This window comes from Choloepus didactylus, chromosome 2 (assembly GCF_015220235.1).
Source record: "Choloepus didactylus isolate mChoDid1 chromosome 2, mChoDid1.pri, whole genome shotgun sequence".
NCBI classification, from domain to species: domain Eukaryota; kingdom Metazoa; phylum Chordata; class Mammalia; order Pilosa; family Megalonychidae; genus Choloepus; species Choloepus didactylus.
The window spans coordinates 38,718,366-38,746,176 of record NC_051308.1 but is presented as its reverse complement, the minus strand read 5'-3'; the positions used below and the strand labels follow the sequence as shown (position 1 = coordinate 38,746,176).

The 27,811-nt window shown below is 39.1% G+C and overlaps 1 long non-coding RNA gene across 2 annotated transcripts in view; it reads left to right on the top strand.

Annotated features, from left to right (window-relative positions):
* LOC119524750 overlaps positions 1–20,077 on the top strand; it is an 88,716-nt gene extending 68,639 nt beyond the window's left edge. For both annotated transcript variants that reach the window (XR_005214872.1, XR_005214873.1), the window contains exon 3: positions 19,583–20,077. This is a non-coding gene — a long non-coding RNA (uncharacterized LOC119524750). The remainder of the gene's footprint in view (positions 1–19,582) is intronic.
* Positions 20,078–27,811: the final 7,734 nt, after the last annotated feature.

The following is a 27,811-nucleotide window of genomic DNA, read 5'->3' as shown; positions in this document are numbered from 1 at the left end:
CTGATGGGTTCAATATCTGGGGCAATGTGCCTGTGACCTCCCCCTAGACTAGACTCCAAGGACTAAGCCCCATTCTTCCGAGGCTTCTGTATCTTACCCAATTTCACATAGCCAAGGTTAATCATATAAAGAAGATTTTTGTTTGCTTGAATTTTGCAATAAGCTTAGGGTTTCCATATATAACAAATAAAAATTCAGGATGCCTAGATAAATTTAAATCTCAGATAAACAACAAATATTTTTTTCTATAAGTATATCCTACATATTTCACAGGGAACATTTATACAAAGAATTATTTGTTGTTTACCTGAAATTCAAATTTAACTGGGCATCCTGTATTTTATGTGGCTACCCTGAATAAGCTGAGCTTCAAACCTGAATGTCAGCACCATAAAAATCATTCATTCACTTCTTTGATTTGATAGGAAAAATAACTTGCTTTAGGTTTTTCAGGTGGGAGATGAAATGCTGGGCAAAATTGTCTTGGGACTCAGTTAAACATATCAGACATGGCATTTCTGTCTGTCACATTTATATTCCCTGGCGATCTCCAAGCCGTGTTGAGAATTTGGGGAGGTCTGTTTAGTGCACAGATTATTATACTTTGATAGCTGCACAGCACTGGAAATCCATCACTTAGATTAAATAAAATCCCTAAATGTTGTTTTAATGATGTGAGTCCCACATTGCAAATGGTCCTCTTTGCTGTGGCCTCTAAAATAAAGTAATTGACCCTGACACTATTCAGCTTGGGACACATAACTCACGTCACAGTCAATTATCTTTTGGTGGACTTCAACATAGTGGAAGCCATTGTCCAAATAATGACTGTGGGGTTTGCCTGCCTCATATGACTGCTTGGTTCTTTTGAACGCCCCACCTGAGAGTTAAGGGCCATACTGCAATTATCTTTGCACCTCCAGTACCTAGCACTGTGTCTGGCACATTGATATCTACAATGAATGCTTCCTGAGCTCAACTCTGTGTTGGGTGTGAGCATTACAGGAGGCAGCCAGGTGGGTGCTGCCCCTGATCTAATGTAGCTTATAGTCTGCAGGAGGTGCTCAATAAGTATTCAATAAATGCAAAGACCCACACAGCCTTTGAGGGCTGCAGAAGTCCTTGGCTACTTTGCATATAGGTAAGGAAACTGAGGATGTGTACCATATTGAGAGTCAGAAGACAGGGATTCAAGAATCACTTAGTCTCTGAGCAAGTCACTGAACTCTGAGCCTTGGTTTGGTTATCTGTAAAACAGAGATAATAGTGACTCCTGGGTTGTGAGGCTATGTAATTGTAAAGTACAATGTTCAAAAATATCTTTCTTAAAACTAGAAAGATAGCTTAGTTAATGGTTAAGAGCAGAGATGCTGGAGTCAGGTTGACTGGGTTCACATCAAGGCAGGTTACCTGGGTCCCAAACTTTTTGACTGTGTGACCTTCAGCAAGGTACTTAACCTCTCTGTGCCTCAGTTACTTTTTTCCTCTGTAAAATTAAGATAATCATAGTACCTATCTCACAGGATTATTGTGAACATTAAATGAGCTAATACATGGAAAATGATAAGCACTCAATAATTTTTTTTTTTAACCCAATATCCATTGCAACATGGTGGGGGGCACAGCAATGCAGTGTCTTTAGTCTGTTATGGTAAACTGCCCACCAAATACTCATCCATCTATTCCAGCACAGAGAGATTCATTTGAATCTAGCAAAAAGAGATGTAAATGCCATTGTCTGTTTCTTAAATAACTTTCAGGTCAAGAGATGTTTTTGTAATCATGTACTTTGATCGGAGACTTGAACAGTCCCCAAATCAAAATATCAGCAGTGGAGAATGGAGAGAAATGGAAAACTGATTTATTCATTCCTAGTCAATAAAGTAAGCATGCAGTAGCTGGATTGTAAATACCCCTGCAAAGTGAGATTTACAAGACCTAATATTGGAAGACAGATTTATCCCAGTTGAAAGTGCATTGCAGTTGAAGCAAGTTCCAGTGGAATTTATAAGATGAGGCCCTTGAATGAGAAGAACTCAGAGACCTGGGGGAATCAGACACTGAGGTTCCTGAGGCACAAGCTTGATTTGCATCTTCAAGGTGGCCAGACAAAGTGTTTTCTGCAAGTATTGCAGGGAAAGGAGAAAAACAACCCAGAGCAGGGGCATCAGCTCTGTTTAAAACTTCCTTTTATTCAGGACTGTTGGGTTTATAAATCAAAATTATGTGTCCAGTGAGGAAATGGGAAGTAAAACTTCTTCCAAAAGAAAAAAGAAAAGAAAGCAAGTGATTCATTTTGGCCTAAATAATTGAAAATACAGAAAGTCCAGTTGTTCCTGGCTGCTTGGTCCTGTGCTTGTTTGTCGTTTTGCTTGTGCAGCAGGCTCCATGATGAAGACTTGGAAGATGAGCCGTCAGACTCAGTAAATCTTTAAATAATTTGGTAAAATCAGTTGGAGCCCAACGCTTGGCTATGTAACAGTATTTGATTTCCTTTTCATATGAGGAAGAATCCAAACTGAAGCAGCAAAACCATAGTCAGTTTTTTTGTTTGTTTGTTTTTGTTGTTGTTAAAAAGAAAAAGGAAAAGGAAGGGAAGGCAAGGGAAGGGAAGGAAGACAGACACATCAGAAGGCTGCCTTTCCAGGGATACCACATCAGACTTCAAAGTCTCAAACCAGAATGTCTGCTTGGCATTAGGTTTAGCTTTGGGAGCCCAGTCAATTCTGGGCGGCACAGGGTCCTGAGTGACTGAGAATCAAACAAGGTGTAAAAGGTGAGTTTGTTCATGACTGAAATATTACAGCCTTGAGAAGCACCTCCGATCAGAGTAAATGTTACACATTTTCTTGGTGTCTAAGAATGTCATGCGGAGCCTCGGCATGTCAGCAAGAGCCCAGGGAGTGAGGTTTCATGGTTTCTCAGGCTTTACCTGCTAGGAAGCTCAGGAGCATTTTAAAACATGGTTCTTTATTATTATAAAACAAAATAAAAAGAGTTAAGTGGCATAAGAGATGATGTTACATTGGGTGAAGAATGCAAAGGAGGGAGTTTTTTTGTTTTTTTTTTCCTGGCTGGGGGAAGTGGCTTTTGAGCTGAGCCCTAGAATATGGTAAAGCATCATCAGAAAGAAATCAATTGGCAGAGGGGCTTACGGCATGAAGAGAATTAAGGAAGAGTGCATTGTGATTCTTTGGTCATTAGAAGTATTTATAAAAAAAAAATGAATCATGGTTCTGATAAGTTAGACAAGGGTAGTAATTCTAATTACTTGCCTATTTCTGATTTGAATGGAGATTAAAAGCCCCCTGTCCCTATTTGCTAACACTTGATGTACTACTATGGAGAATGGAGTATTCATACTTTGCCTAAAAATATGTTTTTAAAATGTACAAATATTAGAATCAGAGAATGGAAAGGGAGTGAAAAGACTGTCTAATATAATCCATTATTTGATAGGTAAAGTAACTGAGTCACGGAGAGAGGGGAAGTGGCTGGTTAAAAAGTCTCAAAGCTAGTCACGGCAGAGCTGGGACTAGAAACTTGCTCTCTTGATTCCCATCCAGGGCTTTCCCCAGTACGTTAGCCCCACACAGCTGGTAGAGAACATTCAGTAAATATGGGAAGGAGCCATTTTTATGCTTATGACCCAAATGAGGAAACTGAAAAGCAACTACAAGTCTAGTACCCAGCTATGCCTCTTCAGGGATCAGCAAAAACTGAGAAGGGAATTTTAAAAATTTAGGCTTCAACATACATGTTTCATCTTTGCAAATAAGGACTTTTCCAAGCACGTGTGTTGTTTATTAACTGGCCTCAACTAATTTACAGACTCTTCCTTCCCATTCTACCAAGAGTCCATGAGACCCAGCCTCATTGAAGCCACTGGTCTGGTAAGTTCAGGCGTGTGCCTGTCTTCCAGGAGAGGACACCATAGACTGTGAGTTCCCTTGGGCCAAGTGTTTTGTATTCATCTCTGTATCCCTGACAACTAGTTGAGTGCATGGCTTCGTGGACATTCAGTTAAAGTTCTTAAATGGATGGATACACTCCTAGATAGCTTTATCCTGAGCTACAAAACCCCCATTGTTTCACAACTGTCCATAGTAAAATGAGAGCCACTGAATCCCAACCAGAGGGTTGCCTTGGCATGTGATGTGATTTCCTGCAAGCATGCCTTGTGGTGGACAAGTCCACCAGCTGGGTTTAGGGCCCCACTGCAGCATAGATTAGATAGCATTCCTTTTTTTAGAACCGGTTTAATCAAGTGCAACTTCCTCTTTCTTAGCCTAGGACTAAACAAGTCAGAGCTTTGGCTTTCTAATTTATCAGCTGGTAAATTACTACAGCAAAGGTCTTGTGCACGGCCAGGGATTTTCCACACACAGCAAGGAGGGTCCCTGGGGGTCACACATAGTGGATTGATATGCGGCTTATGGTTTAGGTTGCATTACATGTGAACCTAAAAAGTTCAAGCAGGGACAAGCTATTTTCCATAAAAATAAGTGAAGATTAAAAAAACTCTCCTTCATGTCCCTGGAATGTTGGACTCTGCTATAAAATTATTAATCAGAAGACATATCAATTTGTTCAGTTAAGAAATGAGGGATAACTAAAGAAAAGGGAAATAAGGCAACTTTGAAAAGCATGGACAATTAGAAAATAAAGCAGAAGCAGCTAAAGGGATTTAATATTTCACATAGCTCACAGATTTTCATACTGAGGGAGTGTTATTTCCCTCTGTAATGTAATATTCTCTATAGTTCATGTTAGCAGAAAACAAGAATTAGCATATGCATTGTGTTTCTAGCTATACTTCCATTTGAAAGTTAAACATTAGCATATATAATTATGGTTTTCTGTGACAGATATGTTAAGTACATCGAATAATCACCAGAACTGACTTTCAGTGGTAAATTTAGAAGTATTAAATTCAGACATGCTCAGAAATGTTAAAAATTTGCTCAAGAACATATAAATAAGATCCTATAATTAAAGAAGAGCTCTTACTTAAAATAAAAGAGACGACTAGCTAGTCTTTGAAGCTCCTCCCCCAATTCCATGGGTCTAAGGATTCTAAGTAGTCTTGAGAAGACAAATAAAAACAGAAGTACATACATTTTCAAATTGCTTTTTGCTCTTCCCAGCAGTTGGAGCCAGCCAACATTTTGGACACATGTTCTTGTACAGAAGTCATCATTCCCGCTGTTTGCTCCCTCCAAATAGATGGCAACCTCCTCATGGGCATGATCCAAGCCTCTTAGAGCTTCCTGTAAGGCCCTGCACACGGTGGGCAGGAATGTGGATTAATTGAGTGAAGGCAGTGGGTTCTCTGATTGGGACAAGAAGAAATGCCAGACGGGCTGATCCCTTACCTATGAGGTCTGGAATGCCTCTCTAACAGGTCCCAAATTTGACCCCTGACAACTGGAAGGAATGAAATATAGCCAGTGTCTAAGAAATGTAAAATGAAAGGATGAAAGGATGAAGGGGCTACTGATTGTTCTCAGCTTGGAACTAGAGAGGAAGTTCCTGGGTCTTTTTGGAAGAATAGGGATTTGTATTATTCTTGTCTTTCCAATAAAGCCCAAATTGATTCTGAGGAGTCCCTGCACAATATGGCAGGATTGCAAGCAGAAAGTGAATGACTGTCTGTGGGAAGAACCCATCAAGTAAGGGTGGCAGCTGATTTTGTTGTATCCTTCCACAACCTTAGATGAAAGAAATGATGAAGTCTTTAGGGAAATTTTTACAGAGATCTATTGATTTGAATCACTGATATCAGTACTGGAAGGCTCTGGGGCTGAAGACGCTGAGACCCAAGAGAAGTGGCTCAGCAAGTTGGAACAGTCCAATATTCTTTTCACCACATTACCTTGAGAAGGCTTTGCTTGCCCTTGATTTTTTTTTTTTTTTTCCTGTTTTCATCCCTTCTAGGCATTCTTGTTATTTTCTTTCTGAAACCACAGATTGTTTGAATACACCCTGCCTTTTGTTTTATTTTATTGTGCCTTAGCATCTCTGTGAGATAAGCTCATTCAATTTATCTGCAATTTAGATCATGTATATCCATCCCTCTTAGATTAGACATGTCTCATCAGAGGTCAATCCATCCTACTTTTTCCTTGGGTGAAAGCAAAAGCTCTGAAAGGCGACCCAGCCGAAGTCGGGAAGAGAAGCACGGGGGACTCCTGTGACTGTGATTTATGGATGATATTTCTGAAGAAAGTCAAACCATTTGGAGACCAGGTTTTGATGAATTGCAGGAAATAGTGGATTTGCAACCATTCCAGAATTCCCAGGGACTGATTGTCATCAGGTGACGATAAGAATTTTAACTAGTGTGTTGTGGAACCAAGACTAAGGCCAAGATTCAAGCGAAGGATTTCTGTTTGGGTCTCCTGTTCTATAGCATTTGCTTCTGGGGGAAGTGCTTAAAATTGTTTTTCACTTACCAGAGACTCATTTCTATTTGTCTGCTGAGGCCAAAAATTAGCAGAAAGGAAAATCCTACAGGAAAATATTCTGCCATGAAAGGCAGAGAAGGTATCCCAAGCCCCACGCTTGCCCCAAATGGTCGCTTCCTCGCAGGAAACAAACCCACACTGTAGAATCATTAATGTGGACACAAGGCTGCCACGGAAAAGATGGACATTCTTCCTGTATCAATGGGTCTCCACCCTTCAATAGACACTGCTGCTAGATAAAGAGACGGTAGGGACTTAGCTTGGCTTTCTGACACTGTGATTTCTTGGTGGGAAACCAATAAACATAAAGTTGACAGTACAAGAACACAACTGATCTGAATCAAGATCTTAACCCATGATGAGTTGGTTTCAGTTAAAGGATATGGAGGTATAAGGGACAAAAGTTAACAAAGGCGGGTTAGGAGACTGGTACCCAGTGGTTTCTCCTTCTTATGGCCCTTTGAATAATTCAGTCGCTGAAACTCTCATTATATCATTTTGAGGGTGTTACTGATCTCCCCATCTAATTTATAAGTTCTTCTCCATCTGCCTCTATGTCAAGCATTGTCTTGAGCACATAGTACATACTCCACACACATGTTTTAAATTGATTTCTTTCTTTCAGGTGGTAAACTCAAAGACAGGATTTTGTAGAAACAAAACAAGGTCTTCAACTTCCAACACAGTTAGTAAATTATTCAAAGCAGTAGATATTTTTATAAAAGCCCGTAGTGTTTTAATAAGGCCAGCTATTTAGGAAGTGGTGACAATGTGCAATCTGCAAAAAGGGGAAGCCTCAGAGGTGCTGTGGTAATAATGCAGTTACTTAAAGAACATTTAAACTACAAATATCTCTGTGGTTTTTTATTTGGTTCCACTCTATAGTCACTCCGAGAAATTTCTCAAACCTTGGCTAATCACTTTAAAATGTAAGGCTTAGCAAAAGATTTTACTTCTGCAAATGTTGTGGTCCTTTCAGACCCCTGCTGCCCTTTTTGTTGCATTTGAGCAAGGCAATTCAAAGCCAAGAGTTGTTACTGAAACGAGAGAGAGTTTTAGCAGACAAATGGAAAGAAACAGCTGCGACTCTGAAGTCGCAGGAAAGTTCCAGCTGCCGATAAGGAAAATAACTAAAATATAAAAAATATAGGGGAGCGGCTACTTCTGAAGTTAATGGTGGGATGTGCTCAACTTATGTGAGTGGAGAGACAGCGCTTGCTTAGTGGGACTGGAGCCCAGTGTTCCAGTGTGTGTGGAGTCACAGTGAAAGAAGCAGCTGGAAGTGTGTGTGTGTGTGTGTGTGTGTGTGTGTGTGTGTGATGTGTGTATATGTGTATGTGCTCGCATGTTTTATCCTGATTTGATGTTAAAGTTGTTTCTCTTCTCAGTATCTCTTCATTTGGACAATCATTGACCTAAAGTGGAAATCTTCTGTGCAACCCTTATGTTTCCAATTTGGTGAGAAACTTGGATTCTGCCGACTTTCTAAGGGAACTAGAGTTAGGTCCATGGACTGGACAGGCATGAATATGCGCCTCAACAGTGGTGTAACGAAGACTTTCTGAGCCCTGCATCTGGCCTACAGAGGAGTGACCCACTGGTTTGTCTGGCCTCACCTTGGTCAAGGTCAAAAGGAAGCTGTTATTTAACTCTTTCATGAGTGTTAATCATGTTTCTCCAAGTAGATGATGAGCTTATGGAAGGCAAGAGCCATGCTTTATACTTTCACAAATTACAAAACTTCCATTTAAAATCTTTCTGCGTATCTAACACAGTGCAATGTACATAGATAGTGCTTGAGATACTGATGAATGAACGGAAAGAGTCTTCAGGATGCTATAGAAGATTCTGTAATGACTACATTGTCATTTGCTCACTTGCCAAAAGGTCTAGGTTGGGGTGCACTTGTTGTGTTCCCCAGGTTTGGTCCCCACGGTATCACCTTCTCACATGCATGCCAGGGTAATTCTCCTCCCCTTTATTGCAGGTGATTTACACTCCTGTAGCTAGTGTGGTTGGCCAGTGACTAAATCAGACCATCAAAACCAGCATCTGTACTCTACAGAATCCTGAGCTGCATGGCTTATGGCCCTTCTCACACTGACATATTGACATGTGTGCAGAGTGAATAAGTTTTATATAACTCTCTTTGAAAATAATCATAGTTAACATATTTTAAGTACCTACTATGCACCAAGGTCCAAATCAGGATATGTATCAAGTTACCTTTTTGGGGTAGATACAGCATTCCCATTTTTTGAGTGAAGCAATTGGGTCTCAGAAAGAGTAAGTCACCAATCAAAGGGCACACAGCTATTAAGTAGCAGAACTGGGATTTGAACTCGGGTGTGTCTGGCTCTGAAGCCTGTGTTCCTGCCAACAAACACACTGTGGCTCTAAAAGCAAGCAAGCAAAAATGAAACTAACAAAACATACAGCAGGGGGATGTGAAAGGAAATGAAATAAATTTCAATGGCTGAGAGATTCCAAAAGGAGCCGAGAGGTCACTCTGGTGGGCACTCTTACGCACAATATAGACAACCCTTTTTAGGTTCTAATGAACTGGAATAGCTAGCAGTAAATACCTGAAACTATGAAACTGCAGCCCAGAACCCATGAATCTTGAAGACAATTGTATAAAAATGTAGCTTATGAGGGGTGACAATGTGATTGGGAAAGCCATATGGATCACACTCCCCTCTGTCCAGTGTATGGATGAATGAGTAGAAAAATGGGGGCAAGAAAAGAAAAGAAAAGAAAAGGCACCCAGTGTTCTTTTTCACTTTAATTTTTATTCTTATTGTTTTTGTATGTGTGATAATGAAAATGTTCAAAAATTAATTTTGGTGATGAATGCACAACTATATAATGGTACTGTGAACAGCTGAATGTACGGTTTGTATGACTGCATGGTATGTGAATATATCTCAATAAAATTGAGTAAAAAAAGCAAACAGCTCATCACAAACATGCAAATATACAGCTGCTTAAAAGGTTGAAGTGTTTAAGAATTACTCTGTATGCCCTAAAACCCAACTATTATCATCCCTTTTATGGCCTTAGGGCTTTCCATTTCATAAACAGCTATCTCTTCTGCCATCTCATTTTTTTCTCACAATAACCTACATAGTAGATAGGGCAATTCCAGATGCAGATAATAAAAATTAGCTCATGAGAAGGTAAATACCTTGACCAAGGTCAACTTGCTGAAAAGTGGCAGACCCAGTAATTCTTTTCAGGTCTTCACCCCCTTTACTACTTCACAAACAATTCTCTCTGTAAAGCCCATGTTTCTAAAGAGTTGATATGAGCCCATTGTGAGTTATCATTTGCCATCATATAAAAAAGTCAATGGAGAAGTCATTCAGGCAACCCAGGGTCCCATCTCCCCTTCCTACACTCTGTTAATGACTTTAATGTGACTCTCAGGGTTTTCCTTCCTTTGTGAAACAATTCATAGCATCATTCTGCATGGACATGGAAATAATGTACTTTGGGAGTTTGCAACTCAAAAAGCCTCAGCATTTCTCCATGTCAGCCTTCAGATTCCTTTGTTAGGACGATATCTTTGAGACTACAGCGGGCTCCTAAGTGACTTGGAAGGAAACAGACTTCATGACTGTTTTCACAATTGTGTCTTAACTGATGATTTTCATACCTAGTTGCCAAGGCTAAGGAGAAGTGCCCTTCCCCCACCCCATTTCCACTACAGCTTTAAATGGAATCTGGGGATCTTGTGTGGACTACTGACTTCGATTTAACAGTGGGTGGCAGGAACTCAGAAGTTTAATCCCAGACCTGCTACTAATTTCCTGGATGGCTCTGGGTCTATCCATTAATCTCTCTCTCTATCACCGTTTCCTTCTCTGGAGGAGATAGCAAGAATAATGGGATGTTTTATGCATTAACACATTTATGGTCCTAATGTGCTTTGTAAAAGCATGGTTTTCTGGAAATGCTCAATGTTAACAGGTAAATCAAAAGAAATCCAGTTTCTTATTTTCTAACCTGACGTATTGATGGGCTCTGTCCTTCTGTTACTGCCATAGTTGGAAACTAGAAATGAGTTGGATTAAAGAGCTGACTGGTTTACTAAATGAAAAGCATTGTAATTTCAAATGCTCAGCCCTAAGTTATCTAATAATAATCACAAAGGTACCTTAAAGCAAGGGTGATTACATGGGGGGATTCTTCCAGTACCAGGACTAATAAAATTGAAATTTCATAGTTTCTCAAGAGGAGCATTTTTATTATTCATGGTGAATATGAAGCTGCAACAGGTCTTGTTAGGACTTTGACTGGAAGTACTTAATTTTTTGTATAGCAGAACACTTTGGTTATGAATTTTACATATATTTGACTGCATCAGCATGACTTATATGAGACTGGGGAGGACAAAATAACCTCCAAGATGTCACTCTAGATGAACTGCATTGCATATTCTCTAAGAAATGTCTTTGCCTATTTTACTTCTATAAATTCTTCAGCCTCCTAGGAAAAGATGGGAAAGCTCCAAGGAGAACCCAAATCATATGTGCAATGACCCTGTGCAAGATAAAATTAAAATGTGGTACGGATATTAAATTGCTGTCGATTCCTTTTTTAAGAAAGTGTTTCTACAATTTAAATTCATTGACACACTTTTACTTTTAGGTATTTTTTCTTATTCAACCATCCAACTCCACAGGTTTTTCCTTAGAAGCTAGAATTATAGTGTCTGCCTTTTCAATGAATTACTAGTCAGCTGAGTCAGAATGGATCTTCTGGTTATCTGAGAAAATATAATCTAAGATAAACCTGGGGAAAGTCTTGAGCAGAGAAATTGTCCCCAAACAGGCTATTCTGCAAAATACTCAAACTGTGCCTTCAAAATCTCCTATTGAAAAGTAATATAGAGGGTCTCTTAGTAGACCTAGATATTGCATCATGGGAGATATGCAGTGTGTGAAATGGAGAGAATGCACGAGCCTTTGTGGAGTATGGTTTTTGGTGTCTTCCCAATCCATCTTTCTATGAACTATAATCAGTATAGGAAGAGTCTCAGGTGTGATACTAGCTTGAATTTGCTTACAGCATACCTCAGATCTCCTTGATGAGGCTCAGAATATTGCTGGAAATATGCAATTTAGATCTATTTAAGTAGTACATTTCCCATGTAACTTTCAAATTTAAAATGTCCTCTTATGGACTGTTTCTGGTAATTGTGGTTTAAAAAAATAATGAGGAAATTCAAGGTCAACTTATGGATGAAAGTTAGTATCCAAAAAGATAGGCAGAATATTGGGACATCCAGGAAGCTTATGCCCTTAACATATTTGTCCATGTGGCATGCTTGAGTTTTGATTCAGTGGCTCAGTGGAATATGGAAATGAGAAGTCAAGGCCCAAGGCCTGCTGAAGGTGAGGCGTTTTATTGGAAACCCTCCCTCATTAAGCTGGTACCTGAAGGACTATATAATTCAGGCTGAATCAGAACTAAACCCATTCTCTTCTCCTCAATCCTAGGGAATGTAGAAAAGACTGCATCAGTGTTGAGAAGACCAGAGGAAGAAAAGGAAACAGAAAGAAACAAAAACCATCCCTGAGATGTGGTGGCGACAGACGGGGATGGATTTTCAGCCTGGGCATATAACCATACATTCTTGGTTTGAGGTGGTTCCTGACTAGAGATGCTCCCAGGTGCCTAGCAGAAGCAAATACAAAGCTTCTTTAGTGGAGGGCACTATTTATCCTAGGCTGCAGATTATTTTTCAAGGGCATTAATCAATATGCACTAAAAAATAATTAGGTACCCAAGGAAACAATGCAAATGAGTGAGCACTGGCAGAAACAACAGGCAGTAGCAGAAATAGGTCATCACAGACATCAGATGCTGGCATTATGAGACCTAAATTATAAAAACAACTATGCTTACTAAATTTAAGATAATAAACAAACAGCTTGACAGTAACTATAGGAAACAGGAAACCAAAAAAGTGAGAGAGAGGAGATTTAGGGTCTTACAGTGTAACCGAAACCTGCAACAAGATAGAAATCACTTCACTTCTTATTCCTGGAGCTTCTTTCCTGATTCTGATCAGCAATGTAACTCTCAACATTGTCAATGTCTTTTTAAACCTCAAGGAGTGAGGCAATGGGGTATATCTCCTTTATTTCATCTATAAGGTATATATCTCAGCAAGTCAATGAAAATACTTGTCTACCACCCCTTTGCATGTATATGCAAACATCCAAACAAACAAGAACTGAGCTGAGTTTATAGATGTCTGACATATAGTTAGTAGTTTATATAAATGACAATTACTGTTTTATTTTTAACCCTTAAGAATGCTGCTTTAGCATTGGTAGACAAAGGACTCTCTTGCTCCTACATTTATAAGACACCCTTTTTTATAAATCACACCTGAAATCACAAAGAAAAAGGCTAAGTTCTGCATTCCTGCCATTGAACTGTTCACCTTATTTTGACTACTGTCTATACTCTAGATTTTTTCTGAATATCCGTTTCAAGTTATGTTTTGTGAGTATGTGTGTGCATGTGTATGTGTATGTACATAAGTGTCCTACATGGTGTATGTCTGCTTGTGTGTGTGTGGATATATACATGAGTGGTGTCTGATTATGTGTGTGTGTATGAGTGTGTACATGAGTGATGGGTGGACATGTTGTGTGTGTGTTGTTTGTATTCCTGTACCCTGCACATTTCTGAAATGAGACTCAGTGTTTTGGGCCATAAATCAGGACTTCCTTCTTTTCTTAGTTTTAGACTTGCTGCTGATGGCCACTTGTAACCAAGTTCCCTCAAACACACACACACAATGAAAGAATGAAGACCTGGACAGTTGGGCTCAGTTCCTCCAGGCTTAGGAGAAGTTTGCTCCAATTTATTGAAAACTTTCTCCAAGAAAACATGAGCCAAAGACTGGGGCTGTGAAAAGTGATGTTTACATGGTCTCTTGATATTGTGGTCTACTGATCCAGGAAATTACTGTAATGGGCATAAAATAGACAGTTCAAGAGCTTGCACTGGTGCTCCTAGAGCTAGGCTTCAAGAATCATACCACACATTTGCTTATGTGTGTAAGAAATGTGTATGCGCATGGTGTGTGTGCGTGTGTGTGGAGTGGTTGTGGAGTGTGGGGTGCCGTATTTGTCTGTCTGTGTGTGTATGGTGTATTATGTATATGCCTGTATCCTTCAGAATGAATAAGGAAGCAGTGTTTTGGGGGTTCCTGATATGCCCAAATCCCTCATACCTTGTCATTCTCTTCACTTTTAAATTGACTTTGGTCAACATGGCAAATAAACTGTGGTTGCAATCCTTCCATTGTAAAATAATTACCTAAAAATCAAACTTGTAAATAAAAAAGAATGCATTGGGGAAAGACTGACTGATTTTTATAATAGCTAGAATTTTTAAGTATATTTTTTGAAGGATAGTTTGGGTAGTCTTCAATTAAGGACATAAAGGGTACAAACGTAAGCTTTCTTGAGGCATAGTTGGTATTTCCACCAAACTGCTCTATAGCTGGTGTTTAGCATGCTTCTGGCTCATAGTGGCAGTTCAAATAGTTCTTGAATAAATGAGTGAAGCCAGTATAGCAAAGTGATAGAGAGCATGACGTTAAACTTGGGCAAGCTACTTAAACTCCTTGTGCCTCAGATTTCATATCTGTAAATAAGACTAGGAATAATACTTACCTCTTGCAGTTGTTAGGATTAATAGCATTAGTACAAGTAAAATGCTTGGTACAGTGTCTGTCACATGGAAAAATACAATGCAAATGTAATCATTGTATGTTCATAGTAATCGCTTCCATTATAAAGAAATAGGAAATTAAGGTATTGAGAATTTTAAATTGTCAGATGACACATCTAATCCTGTCTTCCAGAAATGATCAGGTTGATTTGGGCATTATCTGCCTCTACTTACTCCATTTTATTTCAGGAAGAATCTCTGCAGATAGAAAAAGTGTGTGAGTTGTGTCCAAGACTCCAACAGTTTACAGAGAGTCAAATCCCATGATCTTGGGGGAGGGTATTCTGGAAAGCCCTCTGTTTGGCAGGAAAACCCCCTTTCTGGTCGTCTTCCCAACTGCCCTTAATGTCAGCAACCCTCTGTGCTGAGCGCCCCAGCAATCTGGGAAGAAAATGGTTTTCATCTGCCTGGAAGTAGTATGTGTGACCTGAGCAAATCAGTCTTGCAGCTGTCATGTTATCTGATGTGAGAGCAGTTATTCATCTCTTTTCCTAGCTGATTTTTGTGTAGCCGAGAAAAGCCAGCACTGAGAGACTGGGATCAACGTGGACACAGACTGAGAACTCTGGGGGAAGTGCGGCTCAGGACCAGGAACACACCCTTCACCCAGCATCACATTGGCCTCTAGTGGCTCACAAGCAACTGAGAGACGTCTCAATCATTTCCTCAGGGCCAGCTGGCTTTGACATTAATGCACCAGCCCTGACTGACAGGGGACTTGTCCTTGGCTGAGCCCTAGAGGCCTGTGTAAGTCTATTCAAACTCCTCCCTTAGTCTGATGATTTACAGTCCCTGCTGGCTGGTTGTTGATCCATTTTTCCTCTCCATTTGCTCACAGGGCACCCCAGAAACCATCCTCTGGTATTATATTTGGTTTATGATTTCCTCAGGATTGGAGGAAGAAAAACAACCTATGCAGTGCACCTGTTGGATTTTAATGTGCACAGGGCCCTTCAGCCAGGGAGGCACAGAAAGAGACCATGCGGGTCCCAGGCCCATATGGAGCGCACATTATTCTATCAGGACACCAGCAGAAGCAGAATTAGTTCCCTTTGAAATATATTTGTTATTTTATTTATAGCTCCATTTGGACCCTTCTGCTTCTAAGCCTGATTGGGCAAATGTGCCACTGCAGAGTGTGATTCCAAGTGGCAAATATCAGGGAGACAGCGGTGACCTAGATCCAGCTGATGTGCTCTGTAGGTGGGCAGGGCCGGCCCCTCCACTGCTGAGGTGGGAAAGGCAACTTGTCCTCTTCGGACTCCCTCACAGACACAAAAGTTGGGTCTCATGCTCCCTGCCCAATGCTTGAGAGACATTCAGCAGGTTTTGAAGAGAGAGAGTCCAGAAGAAATTGTCTCCTCTGCCTCTCCTTCTAACCTCTTTCCTATCAGACATTCATGGAGGGTTGTGGGGTTGCTTTGGATGAATCTGCTCATGGAAGACATTTTGTTTTTGTCTGGACTGTGCTGTTTGAGGAGTGAGCGATTCTCACTCATAGAAAGATCCAAAGCAAACTGAAGCCTGACCTTCCCGGTTCAGCTGGGGCTTTTAAGGGTTCTGTAAACTTTTCCCCCAGTCTCTTTCTCTCGCCCTCCCTCTTTCCATCTCCCCCATCCATAGCCTATTGCCCTTGAATTTAAAGGGAAAGCTGAAAATACGTAAAAGGGGCTAGGGGCATGGGAGAAGGAGGCTGTAGTAAATGTATAACATTTTCAGGTATGTGTGCATGTGGGAAGCAGGTGAATGTGTGTAAAAGGGTAATTTCCCTGCACTTTATGAGTTTAACTCTTACACCAGTGGTTCTCAAAGTGTGGTCGCTGGACCAACAAAATCAGTATCACCTGGACATGTTAAAAATTAAAATTCTGGGGCCCAACTCCAGACTTACTGAAACAAACTCTGGGGGTGGGGCCCAGGGATCTGCTTCATCTAGGCTTCTAGGTGATTTTGATGCACACTCAAGTTTGAGGATGGCCTCTCTATACCAGCAATATTTTCTTAATTATCAGATTAACTGACTCTGGAGGAGAATGTTAGCTAGTGAGAAAAAAAGTGTCATGCTTGGGTAGAAGAGGACTTTGGGCACAGAAATGACTATGGTGTTAAGTATTTTCAAGAGGAATAAAATTTAAAAAGCTCAAACTATGCAAAATTACTTCTAATTGCTTTGATCCTGGCAAACAAAGGGCATTATTTTCTCCTTTTTCAAAAACCAAGCACAACAACACATCTATCTTCTCCACAGCTTTAGGGAACTCCAAAAGACTCATTTTTGAGACGTATCTCAAATGGAGCAATAATGTACAATGAAATTCTCATAACAGGGTATCCCTATAATGAGGCTGTCAATTCTGTCCCTGCGCATAGATGCAGAAGGCAGGTGGGAGAGGGCATCGTAACTCAAAGGGTACACTTTGTCATGCTCGCTGAAAGCTACATTCTAAACTCTTGCAATTTTTATACTCTTATGTAAAGTTGGATGTAGAAGTTTCTTCGAACAAAATAAAATTGCCTAAATCTCCTGCCAGGTCCTTTGACAGTGGCAGATGTGCTGCAGGCAGACATTAAAGGACTCTGATCAAGTGTACCTGGGGAAGGTCTTACTACAAATGCAAGTTCCTGGTCCCTACAACCCTAACATCCATTCTGGCTTTGTGACTCTGAGTGTTCCTTTATCCAATGCTGGGCTTTGTTTTCTTATCTGTAAAATGGGGAGACTGGATAAGAGGAACTGTAAGATTCTTTGACAGTCTATGCTGTCCACTGCTCTACAGCAACAATATTTTCCTAATTATCAAATTGACTGGGTTAGGGTTAATTGGAGACAAATGATCTTTCCATGTGAGAATAAGCCTTTTTTACTCATCTGAACACAAGAAATAGCCACGTGAGAAATTTAATTCAGGACCTGTTGGGTCCAAGAAATATTTGTAAGAAACAGATTCACAAGTGGTCCTAGTTACACAATGTCACCTTCATGTATAGTTTGCCAACAGCACAGTCATAATAGAGAGTATCAAAGCAGGTTATGCTTGCAGGAGTTACTTTGTGTGACAAAAAGAAGCCAGGCCAGTATACCTCAACACTATACAAGAGTTAGGCTGAGATGAGGTAAAGTTTTCCTTTAGGGCAGGTATGTCACAACAAACTTTCTCCCATGCTTTATGGGGAAGGGTTTGGAAGGACTCCTGCTGACGTTTTCCCTTTAGGTGTCTATACAGTGGCTGAAGACACTAATCAACACACCTGCAAAGTCTTGTCAACACACAGGCCGACAACTTTTAATAATCTCCAGCTGAAATGATTTTAGGTCCTGGGAGAATGCTGCCCCCTTTAACGTTTGGGAGGAATCTCAGCTTTAACTCTGGATACAAAAGAGTCACCCTTAGGAAACTGCTAGGTACTAAATGTACATTCTTCAGGAGGCTCTGGTCTTCTTTGCCAGAGCTTAATATTGATTGCTCAAACATTAGTGCTCCAGATCCAGGCTCAGTTCTTTCATTCCCTCTCTGCAAGTTGCCCAGCCATGGCTCACAGTCATCTTGTAAAACACAATTAGGAAAATTAAGATCCTATACAAGGGCATCACCCTGAAGGACTAAAAGGAAAAGAGTTGCTCCTATGATCAGATAGAAAAAAGATGGAAATCAAGATAAAGAAGGGAAAGAAAGGCAGAAAAGAAGGAATGGCAAAAGGAAGAAAGAAGGAAGGAAGGAAAGGAAAGGGAGACAGAAAGGAACCATAAAATTCAGGATTAATGAGCAAATGTAACTGGAAAGTGTTCAGATCTTTTATTAGGCTCAGAACAAAACCACTTTAAGCATTCTGTTTCATTTTGAGTTAACTTGAGCTAATGGCTACAGAGAAGTAGGTCAATATTAATGTGGGTGTGTGTACTTCCCGGGGGAAGGTCAGACCTGTCGATCTACTGCTGTTACCTTGCCATACCACCCTGGGTGAAGTGTAGTGGTCAGTGGTGGAGCATTGGCGAGGCCTCTAATCAGCCTGTGTTGTTACTGGGAAGGAATTCTGTCTCATTTAGGTTCAAGATGGGCTGAGTTGGTGAAGCAGATTGTATTTTCCAAAGATGCTGCAACAGCATCTTCCATCCCAGATGTTCTTTAGCAATATTACCCTGTCACTGCTCATCAAAAGATGGAGTCTAATTCTTCTCCTGAAGTGGGGCTGTTCTTAGTGACACAAAAGAATGCAGCACAAGGGAAGGATGCAGAGGTGTTGAACTTCCTCACCTGGATTGTTGCTGATGTTCTCACAAACACTGGGGACTGATGGCCTGGTATGCTGAGCCCTCTGTCTTGGGGCTGGCCCCTATGAAGCTGTTTGCTGCAAGGAGAGGCTAAACCTGCTTGTAATTGTGTCTAAGAGTCTCCCCTGAGTGCCTCTTTGTTGCTCAGATGTGGCCCTCTCTCTCTCTAGCTAAGCCACCATGGCAGGTGACCTCACTGCCCTCCCCCCTACGTGGGACCTGACTCCCAGGGGTGTAAATCTCCCTGGCAATGCAGGATATGACTCCCGGGGATGAATCTGGACCCAGCATCATGGAATTGACAACATCTTCTTGACCAAAAGGGGGCTGCGAAAAGAAATAAAATAAAGCTTCAGTGGCTGAGAGATCTCAAATGGAGTCAAGAGGTCACTCTGGTGGACATTCTTGTGCACTATATAGATAACACTTTTCAGGTTTTAATATATTGGAATAGCTAGAAGTAAACATCTGAAACTACCAAACTCCAATCCAGTAGCCTTGACTCTTGAACATGATTGTAAAACAATGTAGCTTACAAGAGGTGATGTTAACGATTGTGAAAACCTTGTGGATCGCACTCTCTTTATCCAGTGTATGAATGGATGAGTAGAAAAATGGGGGCAAAATCTAAATGAAAAATAGGGTGGGATGGGGGGAGTGATTTGGGTGTTCTTTTTTATTTTTATTTTTTATTCTTATTCTGATTCTTTCTTGTGTAAGGAAAATGTTCAAAAATAGATTGGGGTGATGAATGCACAGCTATATGATGGTACTATGAACAGTTGATGGTATACCATGGATGACTGTATGGTATGTGAATATATCTGAATTAAAAAAAAAAAGCCACTAAGGGACAAGGTGCTAAAAGGCATGCTTCTTATTACTTTTGATATTAACCTCAGAGTGGCCTCAAATCATCCTGATTTTGCTTTGTATCCTGTTAGGTTACTGTCAACAAATGTTGGAGCATTAAAAAAAAAAAAAAAAAAAGAATGCAGCACGAATTATGTTCTGAAACTTCTGAGACTAGGTTGTAAGAAATCTTGCAGCTTCCACCTGACTCTCTTCATGGTCTGTCTTGCTCTAGAAATGTCCTCTCTTGGAACCAGACTCTATGCTGTGAGGAAGCCCAAGGCTCCAACGGGAGGCTGATGTGAAGCAAAACCAAGGCCCCTTAGCTGAGCTTCCAGCTGATAACCAATATTGATTTTCAACCATCTGAGGGAAACATTTTGGATGCCAGCCCAGCTGAGCCTTCAGATGCAGCCCCAGATGAAAGCTGAATCAAGCAACCCCATGAGAGATCCCAAAGGAGAACCATGCAGCCAAGTCCCATCAACCACAGAACCACTGAGAGATCATAATAAATTGTTGCTTCAAGCCCATAAGTTTTGGGGTGTTTTGTTACACAGCAACAGTAGAAAGAGTCAGCTATGGTTCTTTTAAGAAAGGGCATCCCTGATTTCCTAAACTCTAGCCTTAACATTTTATAGACTCATTTTGTGTCTCTGTTTTACAAAGTATCCCAATAGTTTCTGTTTTTTAAAAGATAAATTAGAAGATAGTCATTTACATTGTCAAAAGCTTCCATACTTAGCAAATTTTCAAAGCTAGCCTACTTATAGTATGTATGGGGTAAATTAAAGACCATCTTAGAGAAAATGTACATGGGTTACTGTCTGGCAATTTGTGTTTTAATATGGCTAATACCTTATTATTTTATCTGAATTTTTACTGATTTTTTTTTGCTGATGATAAAAAATCTTAATCCTAAGTCCTTGAGACCTGTGGGTTCAGAATCCAGCCTAGGAAGTGCCTCCACATGTCTTAAAATGAAGAATGGAAAGAGTTTCACTTTTGAAAAAAGTTTTTAGGATCTGATTTATATAGAAATCAGAGAATCCAGCACTTTAAAAAACATATATAATCATCTTTAAAAAGGAAAGGTAAGTGAATTAAAATACATAAGCATAATATTTTCTTTATGTACTTAAGGATTACAAAAAGGAGAGAGAGAGTAAAGGAAAAGTGGGGAGGAAGGGGTTCTGGTGTGTGATACATCTGCAGTTTTATCAAACCTGAGATATTTAGGGTGGAATTAGCTGTACTAGGCAACTCTAAAATGTCATTTTGGTATGTGTCCTAAGGAGACAGAGATTCATGGCATACATTTACAGAGGAAATCCTGATACAGGGTTTCTAAATTCCTGAGCTGTGTGGTGGGAGTAAAAATTAAGTAATTTATACTTTAGATATAGAACATTAATCTCAGTTTAACAGTAGGCTTAGTGAAATAGTGATACATATATTTTATATACAGAGATCTAATTTATAATTTTCTTAGCAGGAACATTAAAGAAGTGATATGCCATAATCAGATTATGTGTCTAGAAAGGATTATTAATATAATATGGTCCATCTCTTGGTTAGAGAGCTATTCAGCTGATTAAAAGTTAGTCTTTTTAGCCTGACAGGAAATTAACAGAACTAATCGTAGCATGTCTACATATAGCAAGGGAACAGAGAGCCCAGAGAGAGAGGCAAACAGAGAACATCTTCCCATATTGCCAGCAATTTTATAAACAGCAAAGTCCAGAGCTAGAATATATAGGCTTGAAATCAGTTTGTGAAAATACGTGGTCCTAGAACTACGCTAGGGTATACCAGATAATATGTAAAAATCTGCTTTAATTGAAGCCAATTTTCTACTTCTCTATTTCCTCCTCTTCACCTGTTTGGTGGACTTAAACCAATCAAGCAACTGACTAACAAAAATTAGATTCATTTATTCATTCAGTATATGTTTATTGATCACTAAGTGGCAGGCACTCTACTAGGCTTCGTGAGAAAAACAAATGTCTGTCTTCCTGGAGCTTACATCTAGTAGGAAAGACACATTCAAATCAAAGAACCACAAAAAGAAATTGGATAGCAGGAACTTCTCTGAAGAAGGGTCTACATGTGTTCGTGAAAATATATTATAAACCTATTAAACATAGTCAAGGAGTTAAGGGACAACAACTCTCACTGCAAAGTGAAAATTGGCCTGAGAAATAGAGTAAGTTTAAAAAGCATGGGTTACACCTGGAGACAAAGAAAGTGGCACAGGGTCAACAGGATCAGGGAGCAAGGAATTCGACAGTTGATGGTTCCTTTTTTTGACCTTAGGGGAAAAGAGATGGATTAATCTTATTCCTCAGATCACAACAAATTCTCATTACTCAGAGTGTGACCTTGCTGTTGCTTTTATGTATATGGGTGTCAATGTATGTATCTAGTTATTTTTTCCATTATTCCCTCTAGTTACCACTCTGTTATAGGCAACTGCTCTAAGGGATTTGATATATGTCCCTTAAATTGTATACACTCTGGTAAAGTGTTGTTTTCTATATGTATCTATGCATTTTTAAAATTTTTGTAAAATATATTGTACTATAGATTTCATACTGTTTCTTAATTTTATTTTACTCTATTTTTTTCAGGATCTATGCATGTTGCCGTGTGTTACAGATACCACTTTTAACTGCTGCATAGTATTTCATGGTGGACATCCATCACATTTTGCTTACCTATTCCCTTTGTGCTGAGTCCTACATTGCCTCCCTCTCCTGATTCCACGAAACCCCAGGGGGATCATTTTCCTCTGTATCAATTGGGGTTTAATCAGAGAAGCAGAACCACTAGGAAGAACATACAGTAAGGATTTATTATGGGGATTTATTATGGGAGCTGGTTAAACAGTTTATGTGTGGCTGCTGCTTCTGCATCTGGTACTGGGCCTGCAGTCTGCAGGACGGGCAGCTGGGAAGGAATGGTGGACATGAAGTGGGGAAGAGTAAGGACACAATGGAGCCCACCTCACTCCCTTACTTCCTCCCAGCCTCAATTTTGGTGCTGGGGTGACCGTCCTGAGAAGCTGGAGCCCCTTGTCATGCAGCTACACACACTCCTGGACCAGGATTTGAAGAAGTGGAAGGAGGAAATCTGCAAGAGTTGCAGGAACGGCTGCAAAAAGGTAAGCCAGCAGATCAGCAATATCATGCAGGAGCTGCTAGAGTGCCTGGTGCCCTGAGCTGATTTTCGGGTGTAACAAGATATGTTGGTTGCTTCCCTTCTGTTTTCCAAATCTTGTGTAAAATATCCCTTGTGGCCCAGAGTAATCCAGAATTATACAGAGAAGGGAATTCTGGGAAATGCAGTTCCAGCTTAGTTAAACAGCGTAAATCCACCACATCGCCATGTGTGATGGGCGCGTCTGAGGAGCTTTCTGCAGTGGATTTCTCAGAGCTGAACTTCTAGGTCACAGACTGTACTTGAACTCAGTTTGACTACATGGTACCCATTGTTCATCAGAAACACTGTACCAGGCTATGCTCCCAGCAGCAGGGGTGAGAGTTCCTGTCTCTGAGCATTAAATAACTTCCTTGCTTTTGTCAATCTGATAGACATGAAGTAGTCTCTTATTATTTTAACTAAAATTTCTCTGGTCGCTAACATGTTCGAACATCACTGCATATACTGGTTAACCATTAGAGTTTCACATTTTATGAATTGCCTGTTCATAACCTTTGCCCATTTTTCTATTGAGTTTTCTATCCTTTATTAATTGATAATCAGAAAGTTCTTTTGTATTTTAGATTTTAATCATGTCTTGGCTTAGGTGTTGAAAATATCTTTACCATATCTGTCATTAATCTGTTAAATTGTCCATGGTGTTTTTTGTTAACAAAAACAAACAGTTCTTAATTTTTACGTAATCAAATACATCAATTTTCCACATTGTGATTTGTGATTTTGGAGTCACATCACTTTGAGTACTGAAATCTATAGTTTAGCCTTCCTTTTGATATTATTAGGGAAGGATTATAGGAGAAATCACTAGGAGAGATTAGATGGAAATGAAATTATATAGATGAGAGAGTATTAAATAACTTCAACTCCAATCTCAAACTCTTTTCTACATACATGATCATGTTATTTGTGAATACAGACTACTGTACTTTTTCCTTTCCAATGTGTATCCATTTTGTATCTTTTTCTTATCTATTTCCCAAGCTAGGTCCTTCAATACAATATTGAATAAGATTGGTGAGGGTGAATATCCTTGGGGTATTTTTGCCGATCTTTGGGTGAAAGCATTCTGTCTTTTATTATTAAGTATGATTTTTAACTGTAGAGTTTTGTAGATACATTTTATCAAGTTGAGGAAGTGCCCTTCCCTTCTATTTCTAGCTTGAGTATTTTATAATCATCAAAGGATGTTGAATTTTGTCAAATGCTTTATCTACATCTATTGAGATGACCATATGTTTTTCTTAGTATGTTGATATGATGAGTTACATTGATAAATTCTCAAATGTTGAACCAATCTTGGATTTCTGCCAGTATTTTTTTAAACAAATTATCGCATAGAAATCTCTGTATCTTAAAATCTCTAGTTGGGTTTTCTTTGCTGCTAAACTAGATTATAGGGTCTACCAAGCATACAGCTTGAGCATTTGCTGAAGAGGATGAGTGTAGTGTGTGTGTGTGTGTGTGTGTGTGTGTGTGTGTGTGTTTGCATGGAAGTGGTGAAGAGATGAGGAAAAGGGAAAAAAAGAGATGAGAGTTTGGAGAGTGGAGAAGGGAAATGGGTTTACAAATTGGCATTTTGGAACACTTGATGACTAATTGTGCTTTTCTATTAAAGGTGTCCTTCTGATGAGAACATTAGGGTAAGAAGCCTGATAAGAAGTACAGGTTTTAGGCTGGCTTCTTGAGTGACCCTCAGAAGTTATATTTGTGAGAATTATGATATTAAATAAGCACTTTAAATAGAGGCTGTGAATTCAGAGAATTTCTTAGCATAAAAAAGGTAGCAAGCAAAATATATAATGCAAAAATGAATAGAACTATAAGGAGAAATTTCTATATCCATAACCATGGTGGGAGATTTTAACCCAATATTTTCAAAAATGGACAGATGGGGTCTACTAAAAAACGAACAAACAAAAAGTAGAAAGAGAATTTGAAAAACAATAATGTCTTTTGTATGCATAATACATGTATATATATATACATACACACATAAATAAATGTATATAACACCATAATATGTATTTATATATGTATTTACATATGTATATATCTGTGTACATATTTTTTTGTATCCAAAAGAGAAGACATATTCTTTTCAACTTACATAAGTCATTTGCATAAAATTCAACATATCCTAGGCAACAAAAAATGCCTCAGAAATTCCACACAAAAAATAACATACTAAGTTCACTGATCACTATTCAATAAATTCAGAAATTACTCAAAAAGATACCAAACCCTCCTTTCCCCATACCACCAATAGCACTTAACTGTAAACTTTAAAATACTTTAATAGATTCATGAGCAAAGAGGAAATTTTTTAATATCTATGGGGATGATTCCAAAATGATTCTTAGGAGAAATTTCATACTTTAAAACACCAGGGAAAAAAGCTTTTAAGTAAATGACCTAAGCTTTTAACTTGGGAAGTTAGAAAAAACAAAACAAAACAACAAAACAAACAAAGTGATATAGAAGGAAATAGTAAAGATAAAAAGCAGAAATTGAAGATAAAAGATGAAATAGAGCTGACCAACAATCCATAAAATCTCTGAAAATAAATAAAGGAGATAAATCTATTGCAAGTATGATCAAGAAAAAGAGAATGCTCATAAACTACATCAGGAAGTAAATGAAGCATACATATTTCTACACCTAGAAGAGGTTAAAAATTTATGAGTTTATACCAATACATTTAAAGACCTAGATGCAAAAGCACATAGGAAAATACGTATCACCAAGATTATTCCAGAAATAGAAGACCTATGACCATAAAGATCTTAAAAGGAATTGAAACCGTATTTGAAGATCTCACCAACCAAACTTCAAACAAGACTAGGCCAAAATAATTGTGTTTTACTAAAAATCTGAAGACCAGCTAATTCTCAACATGAAATTATTCTAGAGCATAGAAAAGATGGAAATTTATCCAACTATTTTAATGAGATTAATAAAGCTACATAACAATTATTTTAATGAGATTAATACAACTATATATCAACAGTTATATATACAACTATATAGATAAAAACAGAACTCAGTTATAAGTACAGGTGTAAAAATCCTAAATAAGATTTTTAAGGAGAAAGAATCTAGCAGTGTTTTATCAGGATAACATCTTATGATCAAGTAAGGTATATCCTTGGAATGAAAGGATTGTACGATATTTTAAAAAATATTAATAGATTTACTACATTAAGTGATTAAGGGAGAAAATCTTATATTCATTCTAGTGAATGTCGAAAAAGCATGTGAAAAATTATAATACATATTAATGATATATATTTTACATCATTTTGGTTTGGAGTAAAAGTTTTCTTTATACAGTAAAGGGAGTCAACCGGAAACTCATAGCAAATATCATGTAACAGTGAACCAGTACACTAAGTCTAATTTAAGTCCAGGAAAAAGACGAGAATGCCTACTTTCACCCACTAATTCAACATTGTGCTGGGGGGCCTAGCCCACATATGGAAAAGCAGTAAAAATGAAATGAGATATTAATATTTGAGAAGAAAGATCAAACTTTTCGTTTCATTCTGGAGGGATATCGTCATGTGCACCCAGATCTGCCCCTTCTGGAACTGAAGCACTTAGTCATCCAGTGGCTGTGAGTATTGCTGGCTGAAAGCTCACAGCTGAGGCCGGCTTCTGGTGGTAGCTCTTGGTTGTAGAGAACTACCTTATTCAAGGTCATGCTCTTTTCCTGGGTGCAGCTCATCTACAAAGACTGGTTAAGGTGGGGGTACATAGACTTTGTCCCTTTGCCCCATTTGGGTAACTCTGCAGGACCATTCCAGCTCCAGAGCTCTCTGGGGTAGTAACCTGAGGAATGTGTTAACATCACAGTCTACTTCTCCCTCTGCCCAGTCCTGCTGCCTTCCCTTCCCCAATAGCAACTGATCCACAAAGAACTCAATAAATTTCCTACATGAAAATCTCCATCTCAGAGTCTGCTTCCTCAGGAACTTGAATTGAAATCCATACCAAGGATTTCATGATATAATTTAAACTTCCTTCCCCTCAAATATAAACCAGCAAAATATTAAGAGTAATAAGACCACCTAGTGAAATGGCCAGTAGACCACTGCAAGAACAAGGTACAAAACTCAGTAACTTTCCTATAATTAGCCAAACAATAAATATGAGATATACTGGTTTGGATGTATTATGTCCCCCAAAATGCCATTATCTTTGATGCAGTCTTGTGTGGGCAGGAAACGTATTGGTGTTGATTGGGTTGGAGACTTTTGATTGGATGTTCCCATGGAGATGTGATCACTCAACTGTGGGTGAGATCTTTCATTGGATGATTTTCATGGAAGTGTGACCCCGCCCATTCAGCATGAGCCTTGATTAGTTTAGTGGAACACTGTAAGCTCAGACAGAAGGAGCGAGCTTGCTACAGCCAAAAGGGACACTTTGAAGAACGCACAGGAGCTGAGAGAGTAGCTGCAGATGAGAGACAGTTTGAAGATGGCCGTTGAAAGCAGACTTTTGCTCCTGAGAAGCTAAGAGAGGACAAATGCCCCAAGAGCAACTGAGAGTGACATTTTGGAGAGAAGCTGCAGCCTAGAGAGGAACATCCTGGGAGAAAGCCATTTTGAAACCAGAACTTGGTGCAGATGCCAGCCACATGGCTTAACAGCTAACAGAGTTTTTCCAGATGCCATTGGCCATCTTTCAGTGAAGGTACTTGATTATTGATGCATTACCTTGGACACTTTACGGCCTTAAGACTGTAACTGTGTAACCAAATAAACCCCCTTCTTTAAAAGCTGATCCATTTCTGGTGTTTTGCATTCCGGCAGCATTAGCAAACTAGAACACAAGGTAAGATTGATAAAAATCTCTTTCACACCAGCAGGAAAACTAGAAAGAAATTAGAAGTAAAACTAATAAAAATACACAAGATCCTTATAAAGAAATGATGAAATTTTTTAATGAAGGACATTAAAGACCTGGATAAATGGAGAGAAGTATTATAGAAAGTAATCTGCTATGATTGGGACTGATAATTGGTCAGCTGGTTTGCAAAAAGTTTCCTAAGGAATGGGAATAACGAAGGAAAAAGATTCAAGTAAATCTAAAATATTTTATTACAACTTTAAATATATAAATCTACACTTATTCACCAATGTTTTGCTATAGAGCTGGAGCCTTATGTTTAAGCAAGTTCACTGATTGGAGTTCCTCATTGGCTTTCTTGCATCAGTCACATTTGTAGAAGTATCATCTC